Genomic DNA, 19,709 nt, shown 5'->3' with positions numbered 1-19,709 from the left:
AAAGAGATGTGCACAAGAATATTGATAGCTAACTTATGCCCAATAGCCAAAAACTAGACTAAATCCAAATATCATTGGCAATGAAAACATAATTTTATTTTTGTGTTATATTTATATACTAAAATGCATACAATAACATGAGTTGAATCATCCAAGGATAAAAATGAACCAAATAAGCCAAACAAAGAAATACATATTTCCTGAGTCTATTTAACCTCCTAAATTAGACAAAATGATCCCTGATAACATAATTCAAGTTTCCTTTGTTGTTTGAAATGACTGGATTATTGGTATAAGGGGTTTCTCTAGTGTTGAAGCTTCTTTTTCCTGATTAGCGTAGTGGTTATTTGGGTTTATTCAGTTTTGAGAAAATTCACTAATTAGTGCACCTTTGTTTGTTATGTTGTGTTTCAATAAAAAAAGGCTTCCTTAAAAAAATTCCATTTAGCTTGTTGGCCAACAATCATTCCCTGAGCCCATCAGAGAAACCTGAATACAGCTGAAACACTGACACCTGAATTTCACATTTGTTGTGTTGTTTATTGTTTGTAAGGATTTTTCCTACAAACTTCCAAGTTCAGCTATATATCTAAAAGCATTTTGGATATTTTATTAAGCATTTGTAGGACTTCTGCGGCACTTGGGCTTTCAGGTTATGAGTTGGCCATGTTTCAAAAAATACAAGTGCCCAGAATGTGTCTGGTTCTCCTTTTTTTTTTTTTAATTTTAATTTCACTTACATTTGCATACTTGGTACTATTTTCAGCTGAGTGAAATTTCCTTCAATTTTGAGTTTGATTTTAGTTTGTAGCCCAATTACTCCTTTGAAACACCTGTAATTCCAGATGGCTCTTTGTTCCCTCATTTCTTCTCATGAATTCGGCTCTTTGGCTTGTTCCTCTACATTCTTGAAGAGCTTCTCAAGTGTGCTTTTAGCATCAGTCATTAACATTTCCAAGGGCTCATTTTACTCTTTACTATCTCTCATTTTTATTGTATTTTTGTGTCTTTAGTTCAACTTTAATCCTTCAGTCTCATCAGGATTTCTTTTTCTCCTAGGCTCTTTCCACATATTTTTGTTCCTATCCCATTTCTTTTAGAAAGCAGAACAATTTTTGTTATCTATAATTTTATTGATATAACTTTGGTTCACAACATTATATAGGTTTTGGGTGAACAGTATTATAATTCAAAATACACTTCATCACGATCCCTACCAAAAGTATAATTTCCATGCACCACCATATAACTTACCCCCTTTACTTAAAAAAAAAAAAAAAAAAAAACAACGACCATAAATACTTAAATCACTAGCCTATATTATAAAGAAGACTATTAAAAAAAAAACAAAACTTCATTTAACCACAAACCTACCAGGAGTTAATGTAGTCTTATCAGTCAAGTCTATTTTCTGCTTCTAAAAAATGAGATGCCTACATGACAGTGGAAAATACAGCATGATATATATGAAATTTGGTCCAGAGACTCTACATTAGTGTAGCTTATGGCCATGATTTTTGAGCCATCACTTCCTTTAGAAATACTGAGGACAGGCATTTGGAAAGAGCAGCCATACCTGAAATGGAGCTGAAAATCTGAAGACCCATGCATCATCAGGAAAGAGAGACAGAAATTATCTGAAAGAAGAGGAAAACTGAGAAACATTAAGTCAGGAGCAGTGTCAGCTCACCAAAAGTGATTCCCAAGCATCTCCTACCAAGTCCCCTGGATGTTTCTGCCCTGACCCAGGACAAGATAGAGAATGCTATCTTCTCAGCTAATATGAGGGAAGAATAAAGGAGGCCTTCTTAGTTAGGTCAAAGCTGATGTAGTTTGCCAACACTGGACACCCCTCCCTTACAAGAAATTTTGAAAGGGGCTCTCCTATATAAATCAAAGAGAAGGAACTCCATAAAAACATTGAACAGATAAATATATAGAACCAAAAATAAAAACAGATAAAATGGCAATAACAAATTCGTATATATCAGTAATCACCTGAATTCATAAGAGAACAGAATTCATAAATCAAAAGCTACAGAGTGGCCAGTTGGATCAGAATACAAAAACCAACTTTTGGATTTCTCCAGAAGACCCATCTGAATGACAAAGATAAACATAAATTCAAAGTGAAAAGTTGGAGAACAGTCCTACAAATAAGTAAATGGAACTCCCTCCTCCTCCAATTGTATAATTGTATATTCAGACATACTTTTATCAGGTAAAAAATAGATTTCCATTTTTTTTTTAAAGGGTTTATTTATTTTTTAAAGACCTCAACAAATTACTTTTTTTTTTTTTTTTAAGATTTATTTATTTATTTATACAAGCACTGGGTACAGTCAGAAGCGCGAGAGGGTGAGAGAATTCACCAGAGCCAGAGCGGGGAGCAGAGCAGGCAGAAGGACCGAAGTACACTGCTGAGGGGAGCAGCGGGTGGCAGGAGAGGTCTGCGCGCCATGTGGGACCCTCCTCTGGTGGCCGGGGAGCAGCCAGGGATCGAACCGGCGCTGTAGAGGCTGCGGACAGTTTTGCAACCCAGTGCTCAACCTCTGCACCACCAGGGAGGCCCTATTTCCATTTTAAAAAGGTAAAAATAGACAGATAGACATTATATAATGATCAAGGTCTCAATGCATCAGGAAGACATAATAATCATTTCCATGAATGTTATCAAAGGAAGGACCATCAAGGTATTTAAGGAAATGGTTATCAAAGTTGAATTCAGACATTCACAAATACACAATAGTAACAGAAGACTTCAACACCCACTTTGGCCAATGGACAAATTGACAGATAGAAAATCAGCAAGGAAATAGCAGCCTTAAATAAAAAATTAGACCATATGGGATAAGTAGATATTTATAGGGCACCAGATGTCCCAAAAGAGTTGAATATACATTCTTCTCAAGTATACACAGAATCTTCTTTGGAATACACTACATGCTGGGTCACAAGACAAGTGTCAATAAATTCATGAAGACTGAATTCATATAAATTATTTTCTCTGATCACAATGGTATCAATCTAGAAACCAACCATTAAACAAAGCAAGAGACTGACCAATATATAGAGACTGAACAACACACTACTGAACAATCATTAGATTAACTAAGAAATCAAAGAATAAATTAAAAAATACTCAGATGTAAACAAAAATGAATATGGAATTTATCAGATCCTATGGGGCGCAAAAAAGAACATAAAGGACAGCATTAAAGACTGTCTTCCAGAAAAGATAAAATTCTCATATACCTACTCACGTCACCTGAACCCACTCAAAATTAAACTTACATTTGTTTTCTATAATGTCATTTTATTTTCTTTGCAAAAATCAAGATCATGTCTTTTTTTCAAGGTCATGTTGAATAAAGACAGCTTCCTGTGATAATTCTAATTTATACTGAATGTGATTTCTTTTCATAATTCCTAGGACTATTTATATTTACTCAGCAATATTGCCTTGCTCTATATTCCAGTTATATAAGGTTTCTCTACAGACAGTTAGACCTTTATATATATATATATATATAGATACACATATATGAATACATAAATCTAGATAACAAATATGTACAATGATGCTTTACTTATCACAATATTCATATTATTTAATTACATTAGTAAGTTAACTAGGAATTTTGCAAAAGGTTTATTTAGCCTATTAGAGATATATATCATGTTCAAAACTATTAAACTAAAAGATAACATAGGACATATTTCCAATATCATTATTTATAAAACTTAAAGCTATTATATGTCATTATCTCTATTTCAGAGAATCTTGGGGAACATGGTGGTATTTATGCCTATGTATAAGTCAAAAAGGTGTTTTATCTCTCATCTGGGCCACAGCATAGAGCTAAGAGCACCTTGATGGTGTCACATCATGACACACCTACTTAGGTAGATCTAGGAATATACATTATTGAAATAACCAATAAATGAAAACATTAAATTCTCCCAAAGCAAATACATGGTTACTCAGTTCCTGGTTCTCATTTTATCACTAGGGAGAGAAACAGAAATGAGGCAGAGAGGTAGAGTAAAAATCCTGCAATTTTACTTAATCACAGAAAGAACAATGAACAAACAAAGCAGAGTATCTTCTCATTCTCTGTAATTTCACTTGTATTTCAAAAAGTAAATACTAAATTCTAAATTTCTCTTTGAAACTGAAAAATGTCAGACTCATTGACATATGCTTTTGTATAACAATGGATGCTTACAAATATACTTTGTTCTGTTTACATTTCAACATGGGGGAAGAGAGATCTTGCAGAATTTTGAGAACTGTTTTATTTTATAAGGATAAGACTGGCTCAGCACACCTTCCTGTCTCTTCTGTATGATCACCATTGCCAACATTCTAATACTTAAAATCACCTTTCACTCAGCATAAATGTAAGAAAAGAATAAAAGTACAATGACACATTTAATAAGAAGTTTTGAAATTTAAAAATAATCAGCTCTCAACCTTTCTGTTAAACACATATAATCTAAGTGTCAGCTTCTGACTTTGGCATTTTTATTATGTAGCAAAATTTAGTCTTGTGACCCTTCAAGGAACATCTCTGTCTATAACCATTTGAATACAAACATCTTATTTTATTGTGTCTCATTTTATTACCCTTCTCAGATGTTGCATTTTTTAACAAATTGAAGGGTTGTGGCAAATCTGTGTGGAGCAAATCTATAGGCAGCAATTTTCCATAAGCATATGCTCCCTATATGCTTCTGTGTCATGTTCCAGGAATTCTCATATTTCAATTTTTTTTATAACTAGTATATGTCCTGGTTATCTATGATCTGTGATTTATCTTTGATGCTACTATTGTAATTGTTTTGTGGCACCATCAAATGTGCCAAATGATAAAGAATCTGAAAATATTGTATATGTTCTCGCTGAAGTACTATTTTCCCATCCCTCATCCTCTCTGAAGCCTCCTTATTCTGACACAGAAAATTGTGTGAAATTGTTGAAATTAGACCAGTTAATAACCCTGCCATCACCTCTAAGTTTAAGTGAAGAACAGTTACATGTCTCTCATTTTCTATCAAAAGCTAGAAATGATTAAGTTTAATTAGGAAGGCATGCTGTAAGCTGAGATAGGCTAAAATCTAAGTCTCATACCTAATGGTTAGCTAAGCTGTGAATGCAAAGGAAAGTTGTTAAAGGAAAATTTCTATGAAGGCTGAGAGAGGAAAGGAAGCTGCAGAAGAAAACTTTCAAGTTAGCACTGGCTAGTTCATGAGGTTTGAGCAAAGAAGCTCTCACCATCACATCAAAGCTAACCCACATGGCGCAGCAGATCTCTTCTGCCCTGCCCGCTGCTCCCCTCAGCAGTGTATTTCAGTAGATCTGCCTGTTTTACTCCCCACTCTGTCTCTGGTGAATCCTCTTATCCCCCACACCTCTGGCCTGTACCCCAGTTCTTGTATGCATAAATAAATTAAAAAATTTAATAAATATGCCAAATCTTCCTGCTGTCCTTTACAAATGGAATAAGAAGATTGGATGATAGCACTTAATTTATCAAACAGTTTACTGAATTTTTATGCCCACAACAGACCTACTGCTCAGAAATAAAAGATATTCCTTTCAACATATTGCTTCTTATAGGCAATGCACCAGTTTCAAGTTTTCTTCATGCCTGTGAACACATCATTTCTGTAGCCCATGGATGAAGGAATAATTTCAGCTTCCACCACATTGATTATTATTATTATTTAAGAAAGATATTTCATAAGGAAATAGTTACTATAAATTTCTCTGATGGATAGGGACAAAGTTATTTGATGACAACTAGAAAGGTCCCACCCAACATTTTAATACAGCACTAATAATACTTGTGACTCATGGGAGGAAGTTAACATATCAAGATGAGCAAGAGTTTGGAAGAAGTAGTTGTGATAGAAATGGCAAGAGAACTGGAATAAGAAGTGGAACCTGGAAATGTCACTAAGTTTCTAAATCTCATGATTACATTGTAATGGTTGAGAGTTTTTCTTATGAAAAAGAAAAGTGGTTTCTTGAGATGGAACCAACTGTTGAAGATCTGTGAACATTACTGAAAAAAGCAAGAAGTGATCTAGACCATCACATAAACATAGTTGATAAAGGAGGTCTTAGAGGACTGACCTTAAATTTGAAAGAACTACTGTGGATAAAATTTTATCGAACAGCATTGTGTGCTGCAGAGAAATCTTTTGTGAATGGAGAGTCAATAGATATGGCAAAGTTCATTATCTTATTTTAAGACGTTACCCCAGTCACCCCATACATAATAAACTATGCCCATTGGTTTATTAAACATAAAGCTATTACAATTTAATAATTACAGGATAGCATAACAAATTTTTAATTACACTGGGAAATCGAAACCTTTGTTAACGCACTTTATTACAATGGTCTGGAACTGAACTGGCGATATCCTCAAGGTATGTGTACACTAGAATTTCTGTGTCTGTTCCACAGGCAGGTTCTCTTCTTACACACGTGACTTCACAGAATAACCCATAAGCACAACTTGGGCATCTGTCCTCTGTTCTAAAAATTCAACATACTTAGCCTCTTGAGATATGTTGCAAAGATTGCCTCAATGGACTCAGACCTCATAGCCCTATCCTCAGACTTTCTCTCTGACTGATCTTTTAAGCCTTCCCTTGTGTCACATGTTGGAACTGCCCCTGGGTCATGGACCCAAATCATATTTTCTATTTTTGAATACACAGCTTCTTTATTACTTTACAGTTTATGTAAACAAATATTCCTTTTTATATTAGAGCTTCAGTCAGAAAAATTTCATCAGCATTAAAAAATAATCACATATAATTTATGGAATACATATTATGTTAGCTACAACAATAATGATTTTTATCTTCAACAATATTTTAAAATTATTGTTATGTGCATTGTATTGACACAGAATCATCTGTCACATGATACTTTTAGTATTAGAATATATTCAAATCAACCTGATTTAGAGGATTTGTTTTCACCACTTATCTGTTGATTTCTTCTATTTCTACTGAACTTTTGGGGCAGATCCAAATATGTGTCTTAGAAGGCAGACACAACCCAAATGTATAATTTTTTCTGATCCAACGACAATTTACATGACTACAATGAAAATCATCTCTGTCATTTATCAATAAAATTACCTTCCAAGTAACAAGTGAGACAATGTGATATGAAGATGCTTGAGTTATGATATTTTATCAAATATAGCAGAGCATTGATTATAAGACATATCAGCTGCAGAGATATTTTTTAAAAAGTAGAATAATGTGGATGTAGAATTCATTAAATACAGCATTATCTGTGTTCTCTTTGACTCAATTAAGTGAAAAAAGCCCCTAGGTTCTTTACCAAGAGAACTTGTGTGAGCACATTTTTATTTTATATAATTTTCATTTCATAAAATGTTATCTGCAGTACAAATGCCTGTCCTTTTTTCCCTATGAAAAGATTTTGCTTAGGGTCTCTGCTACTTTTCAAGATTAGAAATGAGAATAGCTTTGAATATGGCAATGGTGAAGATACTGAGGATTGAAATAGTTTGAAATCCATTTATAAAGAGAGATTGATAGAAACTATTATGGATAAAATATAGTGTTAATTATTTCATGGAAGAAAGTCATTATGTTTTTCCATGTTATTCTAATTGAGAGAAAAGCAATTGTCATTTGTTTTCATATATTTTACACAGACATAGATAAATGCTACAGATTTTGATTTGATGTTTTCAATTCTGACATGAAAATTAGGTCATAAACATTGAGTTTGGGAAAAATATTTATAGTTTTCTTTGTTTACTGGCCTTTCTTACTAGAAGGGTGTCTAAAGATGAAGAAAATGTTATCAGCATTATGCTCGTACACCTCCTTTCCTTTCTGGTGAAATTTATTTATTTTTTATTTTTTTAAAGATTTTTTTATACAAGAACTGGGGTACAGGCCAGAGGTACAGGAGGGTAAGAGGATTCACCAGAGATAGAGTGGGGAGTAGTAAAGGCAGACAAACTGAAATTAAGGCTGAGGGGAACGGTGGGCCAGGCAGGAGAGGTCTGCCGTGCCATGTGGGTATCTCCCTGGCCAGCCAGAAATCAAACCGGCACCGCAGAGACTGTGGACAGCTTCACAGTGCTGCGCTCAACTGCACCACTGGAGAGACCCTCCTGGTGAAATTTAAAGACTGTCTTTCCATTCTTAATAAAATTGTAGATTTAGGTCATTATGTTGTTGTTATAATCAATACAAAAATCCTGATAAATATATTTTTTATATTTTGCATTCAGTTTTTTTTTTAAACATATTTTTGACTAACAGAAAAATCAGATGTCTTATAGTAGCTGTTACCAGTGTATTTTTAGAGAGGCAAGAAAAATAAAGAAGGAATTTAGAACCATGCTGTACAGAAAAAGGGATGCTATGGTTTCTTAATGTATTTGTTATATGTCTGAAATATATTTTATGTTTCTTGTCTCTAGGACAAAACCTCCAAGTAATGTATAATTATATGGAAGTTAAAATGACATACTTTTGCATCAAGAGAAAAACATGATAAAAATTGAGTTATATAGAATTATATTATGTTAACTCTTTACTTTCTCTTAATTATTTTGTTTTTCTTATTGTTTTTGTTAAATAAAACTTGCTTGTACCTCATTATATGCTTTATATGTGTATATATTATATAAGGATAAGATAAGCGATCTCAACAATCCTAAATATCCCAATATCCCAAAGTTTTCAAATTTCAGTATCTCACAAATATTTTCTCCTTAGAATGAATTGTATGTTTATATGTTTGTCTCCCAGAGATATTATCTTCTCTGAAAAAAAAATACCCCAAGGCTAAGAACCACATTTCCATAATTATACTAACGAAGCTAAGTTTCCTAATGAAGTCAATCATAAAATCAGTTCCTGACTACTAGCTGTCTTCAAATGAGAAACTGGTTTTCATAGCTACAGGGCAATTCAGACAAAAATAAAAAATATTATAGGAGCTGGCCAAAATTTAAATTGAATGTGAAACTTCCTAATTTTATATATTTCTCACTGCTCTCTAGGAAATCCCTCTTCGCATGCAATATTGAAAAGGCATAAAAGGAAAAATTGGGGATTCTGTCCATTAGAACAAATCAGAAAAAGAAACTGCTTTTTATTTCCTTTCCCGTGTAGTTTGACAAATGTTAATTTTGTGTTTATATTCGGCACTGTTCTTGGCAATGATATTATTTTCAACTATACAAGTTAAATTCAGGTCCTACTGCCACAGTCACAACCACATTATAAGAAAGAGATATCAAGAAAAGATGTCAAATGCCCCGTGACCATACCTACTTAGGCAGGAACGTTTGTAGGACAGTCATCAGCACCCAGCAGGACAGGACTTCAGCGTGGATTCTTCTTCACCACTAGCTGGACAGCTTGCTCAAGCCAACTATTGAGCAAGATCTAGGGAATACAAATCAATTAACATGTTATCTCTGCCTCAAGGTATTTATAATCTACCACGTATTTGCAAATCTCCAAATAAGCAAGAACATTCCAGAATTTTAGAAATTTTTATTTATATATCTTAAACATTAAAAACACTAGTAGTACAGCTTCTTAAAATGCATTATTTGAGACCAAAAGAACAACTGTTTTATATATAACTTTTAATTTTTTATATATTTGTATTGTGTTAATAATGGTTCCCATCATTGTTTGCATGCATAGGAGTGCGGGATCTCCACTTTTGCTGTTGCTGCCATTGTGTACCCACCATCAAAGAACTGAAAGCTGACTTGTGGAATGGGGGGAAGAAAAGGGGAGGAGAGGGGGAAAGGGAGCAGAACACAAAATGGAGAGGGAACATAGAGGTCTATTAGCCCACTAATATTATGAATAAAGACATATGATAATTTATATATTTATGATTAAGCTACAGTCATAAAAAATTTTAAAAATTAACAAAAGTTCTTTCCTTATGATCAATTGCACTGTGTAAAGTTGGAAAAGGCTGGGTAATTTAATGGACTCCCCCCTCAAATATAGTTCATTCTTTAAGGCAATAAAAGTCAAAATTAGATCAATTTCATTTGGGCAAAGTACTAATTTTAAAAATTACATTCAATTACCTACATTTATGAAAATGGTTATAGTCCAAGGATACTGATAAATGAAGCTAGACTGATATAAAATTTAATCACCCTTTGATAAATGAACATTTATTTTTCTATGGCTTTGGTAACAAGTTATCTTTTTATATAATGCCTTGAAAATTGAGACCTAATTGACTGAACATTGTTTCACCTTAGGTTTTTCTGAAAATGAGCAGGTCATAATACATTTTGTTGTTCTTGATTCAAACTACATTAAATGTTGAAAATGATTTTAAATGAAAAGATTAAATGTTTTTGTAATTTTAGTTTTTTCTCCATAAATTTATATGCAATTGCATGTAAACAAGTTTAAAAACTGTTATTTATATCCACAAGTTTATGTATTCATAAGTGGATATTTAATATTGCCCTACAAAATAGGTTATAATTCACTCTGTAGTTTATCCTCAACTTCATGAATTATAATAACATAATAAGAAAAATGTGATGGATATTAAAATTCAAAGAAACAACTTTGCAAACTCGACTCCAGTATCTGATTTACAGATGAAAAGATGCACTAGTAATTTTGGATTATCATTTAGAAATACCTGTATAATAACAAACTTTGTTTTTAGTTGTTCCATGAAAATTAATGAAGATTTTTATAGCAGGTAAACCTTTCAAATTAATGTTTCTAAAAAATATAAACTTGATAAGATTTGGTATGAAATGGTAACACCATCTTTTCTCAGTAACGCCAGATCACATAATTAATTCATCATAGAATAACTCTTTTGCTATTGATCTATCTTTGGTTTTTCTGGCCTGTGTCCAGATGTATATTTTAGTGACTTTTCATTATCAGGCCAAGCTGTTTTATGCTGTTATTTATTTTTTTTTAAGATTTAGTTATTTATTTATACAAACACTGGGTACAGTCAGAAGTGTGGGAGGGCAAGAGAATTCACCAGAGCCAGAGCGGGGAACAGAACAGGCAGACTGACGAAATACACTGTTGATGGTGGCAGGAGAGGTCTGTCGCACCATGTGGGACCCTCGCTGGTGGCCGGGGATGGAACCGGTGCTGCAGAGGCTACGGACAGCTTCACAGCCCAGCGCTCAACCTCTGCGCCACCAGGGGAGGTCCACTGATGTTATTTTTTTAAAACTGTCATAAAAATATTTATTTGAATCAGGTTCAAACACTGAAGTTTGTTGCTATCCTCTTATAAAACACCATTATTTTATTTTTTTAAAGATTTATTTATTTTATTAGCACTGGGGTATAGGCCAGAGGCATAGGAGGGTGAGAGGATTCACCAGAGACAGAGTGGGGAACAGAACAGGCAGACTGACTGAAATACATGCTGAGGGGAGCAGTGGGCGAGGCAGGAGAGGTCTGCTGCGCCATGTGGGATTCTCCCTGGCGGCCGGGAATTGAACCTGTGCTGCAGAGGCTGCAGACAGCTTCCCAGCACTGCACTCAACCTGCTGTGCCACTGGGGAGACCCCAACACCATTATTTTAGTGTTAGAACTGCAGAGGCTGCGTTGGTGGTGATGTGCACAAAGAGCATTTCTGGAGTAGCAGGCTGAGCACTGACATTTCCCTCCAAACCTTCCTTTCCAAAGAGGCAACAGCCTTCACTGCTGAGGTATGGGCAGCAAAGTGTCTCACTACAAGTTGCTCAGGGAGGAGCACAATCAAAATATACCTGATTCTAGGGGTGGGACAAGAAAATCTTGCAAGACTAGGATTCTATACTACTAAAAAAGCAGACACCTGCTACCACCAAGTAGGACAGGATTTTTTCTCCTATATAGGACTTATCACTCTAGACACAAGACAAAGAACATCAAACGCAATTAAAACAAACTGTTTAAACTCAAATACAAAGTCCTTAAATTAGCCAGAGGAAAAACAAATATAGCTGATAGAGATGAAAGGATAAGAATTACATCAGGCTTCTCATCAGAAATTATGTGTGACCCATGATGTGTGACATTCAATAATCCCTGCCTTTTGGTTTCCATGCCTTTGTTTAGTTCCTTGCCTTCATTGGGACCATTGACTTGATTCTAAGCAATAGATGATGGCAAAGGAAATAGGTGGTTACTCTTGTGGTTATTTTACATTATCAAAACTTCATTTGCTAACAAACACACTGGAGAGTATTTTCTTTGCTGGTTTACAATAACAGGCTGCTACAAATCTTAGAACTGCATTCAAATGTATTGAACAACAAGACAAAGGAACTTGGAACCAATTCCTTTCCCAGTTGAGCCTCCAGATGAGAATGCAGCTTTGATGCCTTAATTGTAGCTTCATGAGACCCTGAACAAAAGATCGGGCTACCCTCGGCCCAGACTCCTGATAATAGAAAATGCCTATGAATGTTGGCTATAATTTGTTAACCAGCAGAAAATAAACACACTATGAATGTCCAAAGACAGTAGGGAAATATCTCCAAAGTGCTGAAAAATCATCAACCCAGTTTTCTATCCAGCAAAGGTATCTTTCAGTAAAAAGTGGGAAATATGGTCCTTTCAGTCAGGAAAAAGCAAATTTATTGTCAGCAGATCTGCAATACAAGGAATTTTAAAGAATTTCATAGGCACTGGAAATATGGTATCAGGTGGACATTTGAATTTTTCTAAGGAAATAGAAAACATATCAGGAATTACAGAAATAACTGTAATAAGGGATATTTTTAACTTAACAGGACAGAAATGTCTTTGCAAAAACACATACAGAAGTAAAATGCGGCAAGAACATATAAGAAGGAAGTGGGAAATAGAAATACATCATCAAAAATCTTAATCAGATTTGAAAAGTGTTATATTTGAAGGTATATTCTGATTGTTAAAATTTTGCATTGCAAAATCTAAAGTAATCACTCAGAAAATTAAAATGGCTTTAATTGACATTTTAAATAGAAAAAATCATAAAAAACATACTCAATCTAAAAAAGCAGTAAAGAGAAACAAAGCAGAATAAAGAAAATATTAATCTAAAAGAAAACAATTAGCAGGATGGTAGATTTAGACCAACTATATTAAAATTACATGAAACGCAAATGGTCTTCAGAATATAAAGTCAAAGATTTTGAGATTTCTTTGAAAATAGCAGTACTCAATTATGAGTTATAAGAAACCCAGTCTAAGTGTGAAAATACAGTCACTCTGAAAAAATAAACAAGATATATTTTATGAACACTAAATCAAAAGATTAATTGGCTATACTAATGTAAGACAATATAAATTTTCAAACAAAGAATATTTCCAGTTATAAAAGAGACCATTGCCTTGTGAGCAATGAAGCAGGCTGCCCACCATGAGCATTTCCCTTGCTTTCCTTCCTTCCTCGTTTCCTCCCAAGAATAGTTAACCTTGAAGTGATTGGTCAGACTTCTAGACAGTTCAACATACAAGCTTTAGTCTGGAATATAAGCTTTAATTTGATTAGTAGGATGGGTATTAAAACAGTGCTTAGAATATAAACTTTAATCTGATGAACAGGATGGATTTCTGAGAGGTGTGAATTATGACTCCACTACTCATCATATTGCAAATTTCTTTTTTTTTTTTTTAAGATTGATTTATTTATGCATACAAGAACTGGGGTATAAACCAGAAATGACAGGGATGAGAGGATTCACTAGAGACAGTGAGGAGTAGAACAGGCAGATATACTGAGATACACTACTGAGGGGAGCAGCAAGTAAGACAGGGGAGGTCTGCTGCACCATGTGGATTGCTTCTGGCTGGCTGGGGATCTAACTTGTGCTGCAGTGGCTGGCCATAGCTTGATAGCACTGTCTTTAACCCCTCCACCACCAGGGAGGCCCCACATTGCAAATGTCTACATTATAAATCATGAAATATAAACGTGACACTCCAAAATTGGAAATAAGGAATATAGATATTGCAATAAAGGGTGAAAATATTATATCAAATTATTTTTCTTCTGGAAGACATTTCTTACTTTTCTCATAAAATCTGATTAAGATATTAGGGAAACCAAAACAAACATTTATCCTTTCTTTTTTTTTGGTTTATGCTGACCATCACTCCTCAAAAAATTTTAATGGGTGATTTTTCTTATGAAAAGAAAAATATTGTTCTTCATGTTAAGGTTAATTTTTTAAAAAATATTTATTTTTACAAGCACTGGGTATAGTCAGAAGCGCTGGAGGGTGAGAGAATTCACCAGAGCCAGAGCAGGGAGCAGAGCAGGCAGAAGGACCGAAGTACACTGCTGAGGGGAGCAGTGGGCGGCAAGAGAGGCCTGCGTGCCATGTGGGACCCTCCTCTGGTGGCCGGGGAGCAGCTGGGGATCGAACCGGCACAGCAGGGGCTGCAGGCAGCTTCGCAACCCAGCGCTCAACTGCTGCACCACCAGGGAGGCCCACTCATGTTAAGTTTTTAAAATGTGATTGCACTAGAACTATTCTGAAAGGTCAATTTGTGTGTGTATAAGATGTTAACACTTTCACCTGTGCACTTGAATGGAATCCTCTCTGCTGATATTAAGTAGAATAAAATTATGAGAGAAGGTATTTTTTTTTGTGGGGGGAGTTAGTGGAATTTCATTTTTTGGGGACTGTCATTTTATTTTTCCAAAGTTTGGGCTATTATACAATCACACAAAGTCAGCAATGGAACAAAGGTTTCCGCAATGGAAGTGTTTTGTGTTTTGTCTCTGCTGCTGTGTGGAGACAATAAATGTAGATTTTAGAAGAGACCAGCCTTCAAATCTTAGATGGACAACTGACTAGCTCTTTAACTTGAAAATTTTATACTTAGTCCCCAGTTTCTTCACGCATGAAACTGGAGGTCTATTAGTATTATATAACAGTTATGAGTTAATGCCTATAAAGTGGGACATACGAAGGCAATGAGCCATGGTCGCACATAAGCACTCACTAAGTGTGAGCTGTTGGGTGCTTGTTAACACTGCTTAACTCAACTGGGAAAGAAACTGGTTACAAACAAGTAAGAAATCAAATGAGGATGAATTTAAATTTAGCATTCAGAGCATTCAGAATTAATTTAATTTATATCCTTCCCTGACCCATTTCAGAAGCCTAAAGGGACATCATGTGGAATTATTTTCTTTCATTGTTTCGTTTCTCGGAAGATAAATCAAAATAGTAGTACATTTCTGGTGAGTACCTTAATTAAAAAGTGGAGTATGGCTCCCACTGGCTTCCTCTAACAAGCTATACAAACACCCCTAAGAATAAAGAGATTTTGCTTTTAAACCCAATAGTTTTTTCAAGACCTTATTCATAAGATCTACTACGTAGTGTAGTCCTCTATGAGAAGAAAGGTGGAGGAATGCCATGAGGGGATGTTATGCTTTCCATTTCCACATTTCCATTCATTAATATCTTCCTTTCTCTACTCATTTATTAAAAAAAAACAACAGAAAATATTAATCTCGTAAACACATAAAGCATTTCTCAGCTACCAGGATGGTGAAAAATGAGCCTCAAAGCAATTATTATTTACAGATTATGAAATTATTAGGAGTACCCCCCAAAATACATGGAAGCTGTTTGATAATCAATTAGTGTAGCTAAAAAAGCAAAATGGAAATTCAATATATTAAAAAGCAAAACATTAGCATCTTATGTGTTAATAAATTCAAAAAAGTAGAAATTAGTGCATTTATCATAGCAATAAAAAAGCATATTTGTTTCTAAAATAAAGCTTTACTTCGTGAGTAAACAAAAATAAAATAAAGCAAAATTCAATGCACAGAAATTTACTCAATTTTGAAAACTGGAAGGATATATCTTTTAAAGAAGATATAAAAAAGAACAGCAGGGACAGGAAGAGGAGGCGACTTGGGGGATCCAGAGGGAAATAGAAAACATTTCAGCCAATACCTAGGTAGGAGACAACAAAACAGAGCCATCTGAAGAGTGAGTGTTTTCATATTAATATATACTAACAATTTACAGGATATTAGCTATAAAGAGTATTTAAAAAAATGCCTAAAAATTTCTCCAAGTTTTCCTAAAGGTATTGAAGAAAGTAAGACACTTGGGAGGGGATTCTCCTCCTTAAAACTGTAATTCAGCCCTTCTTGGAGGGTTTATTACTGTGAAACAGGCTGTAGCTTGCCCAGTGCCTGGGAGGACAGGTCCCGGCCGGCTCTCCATCTATGCACAACTGCAACCCCACTCAGGCTCAGGGGACAACAATGGGGCTTAAATAACAAACAGGGGGAACAAGGAGTTCTAAAGGCCATCGGTGGCCGCTATCTCAATTCCACTTAGTTCCACAGTGTCCAGAAGTCCCAACAAGAGCTGCTCATCCAAGAGGGTGCCCTCCCGCCAACAAGGACATGGAGTGTGTGGCATGGGGGCAAGCAGTGGGCTAGGATCCAACTCACCATAGTTGGAGGCACTCACAGGTTGGGCTGCTAAGCTGACTCCACAGCAGCCCACAGCCACAGTCTGGCGGTTCGGACAGACAGCACTGGACACTGGACCAGAGCAATGGAGGCAGCAGCACTGGGAGGTGGTGCTGGACAATCAACGGTTCTCAAAAGGTCACTCTGGCACAGAGTGCCGGTCACACCTCAGCAGTGTTGCACAGCACAGGACAGCCCTGCTGGTCACTACCAGTCACTTGCATTGCAGCTCTCAGTGAGATGTTGGCCCACACAGGTAACTAACAGCTTTTGAGATACCATGGCCAGGGCCATTCGTGCTCCTTTCAGATGATGTCGGAGGCTGGAGGCAAGCAAGTTTCAGAGCGCGCAGGCTTGTGCCCCAGAGTGAGGAATCCAATCAAGTCCCCGAGTGGCGTCTTCACTCCTGCCTTATACCTTCTTTCAAGGCCCTCCTACCACCTCCTTCTATTCACCAGTCTGATTGAACCGGTTTCAATCATATGGCTGACTGGACCATTTACTATCAGCTCATCGTTTGCACTTGCCAATCCATTCCCCCCATCCAAGCACCAAATCCACGGGCCTCTCTACTGCCTGCAGCTGGAGGAGTCACAGCACTGGAGCTGGCTCCGTAGGGCCCCAGAGCTGCATGCTCTGCGGTGGCATGGTAGGGGGTTGTAGGAGGCAGGACTAGACCAGTGCAGGTTTTCTGATCCCATGCAGACCGGGTAAAGGAGGAGTCAGAGTCCTCAGTGGCTTTTTGCAGGTCTTTTATTGGGGTTCACCAGTCATATGGCAGGCAGGAGTGCTGGGGGGCCGGGAGGCTGGCAGGCCTCCCAGCCCCCAGCAAATCCACACTCTATCTGGGTTGTCTGGTGATCTCGGCTTCTCTTCTTCTCTGCTCCTCTCTTGGCTTCTGCTGCTTCTGCTGGCGTCCCCGTGACGCCGCCCTTAAAAGCCCAGTTTTAGCCCAGGTGAATCACATCTACCTATGCCCACACCCTATTCCAGGTGCCCGCCATCAGGCATGCATTCAGGACCTCAAGGATCCATCATCTATTCTGATGGCGGGAGGGCAGAAAAGCCTGACATTTTTTACCTTACCCTTCAGGGGTACTAGGGGAACTATTGCTCTCCATGTCGCCTGCAGCCAGAGCCCCAGTGGGACCACTGGTGGCAGGTGGTAAAATGCCGACCACCCGCTGCCTCTTGTACTGCCTGCTGGCACTGCCCTGGGCCAAATGCAGGAGCCCCGAAGGGGTGGTGGGGTCTCTAGTTTCAACTGCAGCCCAATAGCTGGTCAAGTTTGCTGTGTTACCCTAGTAGAGTGGGTCTGCCATTAGTGCATGGGCCTATGAGCAGAGGACTGTGGGAGTGACGGGAAACTAGACGCTTCTGCTCATTGTCTCATTGAGCTGAGGCTGGAGGGTAGGGAACTATGGCGTCTAGACGCTTCTGCTCATTGTCTCATTGAGCTGAGGCTGGAGGGTAGGGAACTATTTCCTGTCAGGAAATCACCCACTGGGACACTGTCCAACTAAACATGATGCCTGGAACTGTGGGTTGACAAGCTGGCATTAAAACCCTCACCAAGCCGGGAGCTGGATGCTGACAGGCCCAGGCTGCAGTCTGCATACAAGGTCCTTGCAGGTAGAGCATGAATGGAGGGTGGGTGTGGGGCAATGCAGACCAGGTCTGAGAAGAGGGTCATGCTCTCTGGGTTTCTATTGACCAAAGCAGAAGGAAGGAGATCTGCAAGCCAGGAGACACTGAGGAAGCTGACTGATGGTGGATGGGTGATGAGCAGAAACTGAGGGGGTAACCAGAAGGATGCAGGCCATCCCTACAGTGCCATTCTCCACAGGTAGACAGTTGCTTTCACCATGAGAATAGGCCAAGAAAAACACACAAGAGGCAAAATAAGTCTCTGTCTCCTCCATTTTTGCACTAGCAACCTCCACTGGCAAATCTTAATGTCCTTCCAGGCAAAGGAGTGATGCTGTTCAATCACAGGTTCAACAATGAAAGTCAGATGGGGCAACAAGGCAATAAACTGATGACAGGTCCTGTTCTGAATATCAATTTTCTTCAAATTAATTTATAGATTTAATGTAATATGAATTAAAATCAAAATAGAATTTTGGGAGAATTTGTCAAAAATTTGTTAAAGTCACTCGAGAACAGCAGGCTTAAGAGAGTACAAGGAGACTTAAGAGCCATCCAGGAATAAGGTGGTTGTGATCAGGGCTCTGGGTTTATTCATCCTAATGATTCAGCTTTATCTGTTTTATGCTTTGAGTTTGAGTAAAAGAACTCTGCTATCAAAGGAAAACAATACGTTCTGCAAAGTTTAAACAGTTGAGAATAAAAAGAAAAACACAAGTAAAAATTGATCTGGCAAACATTTAAACATAATTACCATAAGTTTAATAGCAATTTTTTAAGACTTATTTATTTATGCATAGAAAAACTGGGGTGTAGGCCAGAGATGCAGGGGTGAGAGGATTCACTAGAGACAGTGTGGGGAGCAGAACAGGCAGAATGAAATATATTGCGGAGGGGAGCAGTAGGCAAGACAGGAGAGGTCTGCTGTGCCATGTGGGTTAGCTCCTTGGCTAACTCAGGCCATTGCAGTGATAGCGCTGAGACTTAATCCCTAAGCCACCAGGGAGGTCCCGCCTTAATATTTATTAAATAATAAAAAGATCACTGCTAAAAATGGATGTTTTGCATAAAGACCCAATTATATTAAGGGGCTTGTATGTTATAGGAGGCTATGCAAATCAAAGGGGAAAAATGTTATTCAGCTAAAGGTGTTGGAATGATCAAAAAGTTTTTTTTTTTAAAGGTGTCAATTTTGTATTCTCATACCACTTACTAAAATAAATTCCAGATGGAATAAAGTTTTAAATAAAACTATAAATGTTTTTAAAAGTGGTTATTTATCAAACATGTAGAATAGGTAGAATTTTCAACTTTACAATAATAAAAGTACTTGCAAGGCAAAATGGACATAGAAGTCTTCAAATATTAAACTCAATATCAATGGTTAAATAAAGTTAATAAGCAAGCAATTTATGTGTTTTAAATAATAAAAGTTCACATAACAATGGAGGTAAAAAATTCTAAAAATTTCAATAGCAGGAATGACTAGACAACTCACAAATAAAAGCCATTAATGAATAACATGGATGCTAACAAAGA

At 36.7% G+C, this 19,709-nt stretch overlaps 1 long non-coding RNA gene across 1 annotated transcript in view; it reads right to left on the bottom strand.

The window, feature by feature from the left end:
• The window catches only part of LOC129144960 (uncharacterized), a 283,436-nt gene that overhangs the window by 187,720 nt on the left and 76,007 nt on the right, over positions 1-19,709 (bottom strand). Inside the window, exon 2 of the long non-coding RNA XR_008549852.1 lies at positions 9,348-9,465. This is a non-coding gene — a long non-coding RNA (uncharacterized LOC129144960). The remainder of the gene's footprint in view (positions 1-9,347; positions 9,466-19,709) is intronic.

Source organism: Talpa occidentalis, unplaced genomic scaffold, assembly GCF_014898055.3.
Source record: "Talpa occidentalis isolate TD23 unplaced genomic scaffold, MPIMG_talOcc4v2.1 talOcc4.8, whole genome shotgun sequence".
NCBI lineage: Eukaryota > Metazoa > Chordata > Mammalia > Eulipotyphla > Talpidae > Talpa > Talpa occidentalis.
This window is presented reverse-complemented; position numbering and strand designations above follow the sequence as displayed.